Source organism: Rutidosis leptorrhynchoides, chromosome 2 (genome assembly GCF_046630445.1).
Source record: "Rutidosis leptorrhynchoides isolate AG116_Rl617_1_P2 chromosome 2, CSIRO_AGI_Rlap_v1, whole genome shotgun sequence".
NCBI classification, from domain to species: Eukaryota; Viridiplantae; Streptophyta; class Magnoliopsida; order Asterales; family Asteraceae; genus Rutidosis; species Rutidosis leptorrhynchoides.
Window position 1 is genome coordinate 309,829,337 of NC_092334.1, and position 2,888 is coordinate 309,832,224.

Below are 2,888 nucleotides of genomic sequence, written 5' to 3' on the forward strand. Positions count from 1 at the left end.
GATGGCTTCGAGAATATCTTAAAAATCATCGGTATCATTGATGAAGGTAATCATGTCTGCATATGTGGATATAACCGGAATTTGATCTGAAGAAGAGTCCGGCTCCCCTTGATCTACTTTGGTTGGAGAGTGTGAGTTAGTCAGAATGTCTTCGTGATGCTCTTCCTTGTCATCATCGATATCCGGTTCCTCTGAGGATGCGTCTGATGAACGGGTTCCTTTAGTATTCTGATTCTCCACTTTGATACTTACAGGATCAATTTCTATATCCTTAACCTCAGCCTTGTCGTTCTTCTTTTTGAAGCGAATGATTAAACTGTGATCTGCCGTTTCAAGCCTCATTATTTCTTCATGACGCTCAGTGCTTGGAACGGGTGTTGTCGCAGTTTATTTTACGTCTTCCATTTCCTCTTCCTCTTCAGATTCCTCCTCTTCCTCTATTTCTTCGCTGGATTCCTCTTCTTCCATTTCTGGGTCGTCTACAGACTGTGATTCGACACCCATCTCGATATCGTCGGCTGGTGGTAATGACTCATCGTCGGAAGTGATCCGTCTGGTGGAAATAGAAAACATCTCTGCCTGTCCAGAAAGATCAATTGGCTGGTCAATTTTAAAGGTAACGCTCTCCCCATGTGATCGTAAGATCATGGTTTGATTGTACACATCAATGACAGTCCTAGCCGTATTCATGAAAGGTCTTCCTAACACTATTGGGGTGTGTAGGTCTTCCTTAATATCCATTACTACGAAATCCCTAGGATACAAGAATTTGTCGACTTTCACCAAGACGTTCTCAACTATGCCCTTAGGATATCGAATTGTATGATCGGAAAGTTGGATTATCATTTTAGTTGGTGACAAATCTCCTAACTCTAATCTCTTGTAGAGAGAGTAGAGGATTAGGTTGATACTTGCTCCTAAATCTGCTAGCGCATGAATGGTTCCAGATTGGTAGATTGAACATGGGAAAACGAATCGACCCGTATCTCCTAGCTTAGGTGGTAGAGAGTTTTTGAGTAATGCAGAGCATTCTTCACTCAGTGGAATTTTGTTAGAGTCTGGTATCCTCTCCTTTGTAGATAGAAGCCTTCAGATGTATCTCTTCTGGTTGGGAACTTTGAACATAGTGTCCAAGAATCTTCCATCTAGTTTGAAGGAATCAAGCTTGGATGGTTCTTCTTGTAGCCTTCCAGGATAGGTATGCGAACTGGAGTTTTAGGGGTCAGCTTCTGAGTATATGTTGATTTGTTCTTGAGCCTAGTTGACCTTTTTCGTGGTTCTTCCTCTGGGATTACGGAATCCATTTTCTTTGCTTCTTCTATGTGGGGATTCTGGATAGTATTACTTGGCAATCTTCCATGCGGTCGGGTTTCAAGGCGTTGTGATAACTGTCCGAGCTGCGTTTCGAAACTTTTGAGCAGAGCCAATTAATTTCTCATTAGTATCTCCGTCTGATCTTGTCTGGTTGCAGTTCTCTGATTTAGCTGTTGTTGTCCTTGGATGAACTGAGTTAACTGATCATCAGCTCCGAGAGTGGGGTTAGCTGCTTTTGTAATCTGGGTGGTAGGGGAATTTTCCTCAACTGGGGGACCAGTGAGTGGAAGTGGTTGATCGTAGGTCAATTGAGATTGTTGGGCTGGATAAGGTGGATAGCGATAGCGGAAAGGTTGATTGCTTCGCTGAAATTGATTAACCCTTGGTGGTTGATTGAATCCGGGATTTGGTGGACGAGCTGGGTATTGAACGTAACAGACTGAACCGTCAGGGTTTTCGTACTCAACTTGATAGTCTTCAGTAGGTTGCGGGTTGGTACAATTAACACAAGCCTGAGCTTTGTTAACCTGCTGTGGTTGCGTCTTCAATTCTCTGAGTTGCTTGGCAAGAGATTCCATCTTATCTGTGAGGGATTTGATGACCTCCATTTGATTGTTAAGTGCAGAGAGTGGGGCAGATGATGAAGTTGTTTCACCACTGTTCCAGTCATGATGATGCATCGTCATGTTCTCGAGCAATTCACATGCTTCATCTGCGGTTTGGTTCATCAGATTCCCTTGAGCTGCTGCATCGATCGTCGTCCTATGATTTACCGTAAGACCATTGTAGAAGGTACAGATTTGGGCTGACCGTTCTAACTGGTGATTAGGGCACTTCTTCAGCAGGGTTTTGAAACGCTCCCATGCAGTGTAAAGAGATTCATCATAACTTTGTTTGAAGTTAATGATGTCATTCTTCAGTTTGGTTTGTTTAGAAGGAGGGAAATATTTGGTTAGGAATTTAGTCGCCATCTCTGTCCATGACGTGATGGAATCTTTTTCCAGTTCTTCAAACCAAGTTTGAGCATGATGAGTGAGAGAATAGGGGAACAAGTATAGCCGGACTATATCTTGTCCTATCCCTGGCTATTTGTAGGAGTTCGAAAGAGATATGAGTTTATCAGGGTAAGAATTAGGATCGTCATTCTGTAATCCATGAAACTGACAGCTATTCTGAATGAGGTGGATGATGTGATGTTTTAACTCGAACGAGTGTCCTTGAATCTCTGGAAATCTGATTGGTCCTCCTCGACCTTCAATCGAGGGTTTCGTGTTTTCTGCTAAAGTAACGCGTAACGCCATTTGGTCTTTGATTCGTGCTTCCTTGCGTGCTTTAGAGATTATTGCGTCTGGATCAGGTACAAATAACAATGTCCCTGGTCTAGATCGGGTTTGGGTCATACACTAGGTATGCCTTTTTGTTTTTAATTTTCGCAAATAAGCTAAATTATAATAATCTAAACTAAACTAATCTAATTCTAAGGTAATCTAATGTAATCTAAGGTGGTCTAATCTAAGGTAAACTAGAGTAATCTAAAGCAATCTAATCTAATTAACTAACTATCCTATAGTGGA

At 42.0% G+C, this 2,888-nt stretch overlaps 1 non-coding gene across 1 annotated transcript; it reads left to right on the forward strand.

Moving 5' to 3' along the window:
- The first annotated feature begins 2,130 nt into the window (after positions 1-2,130).
- LOC139895032 (small nucleolar RNA R71) lies at positions 2,131-2,237 on the forward strand. Its single transcript, XR_011775504.1, has one exon. It is a non-coding gene; the product is annotated as a small nucleolar RNA R71 (small nucleolar RNA).
- Positions 2,238-2,888: the final 651 nt, after the last annotated feature.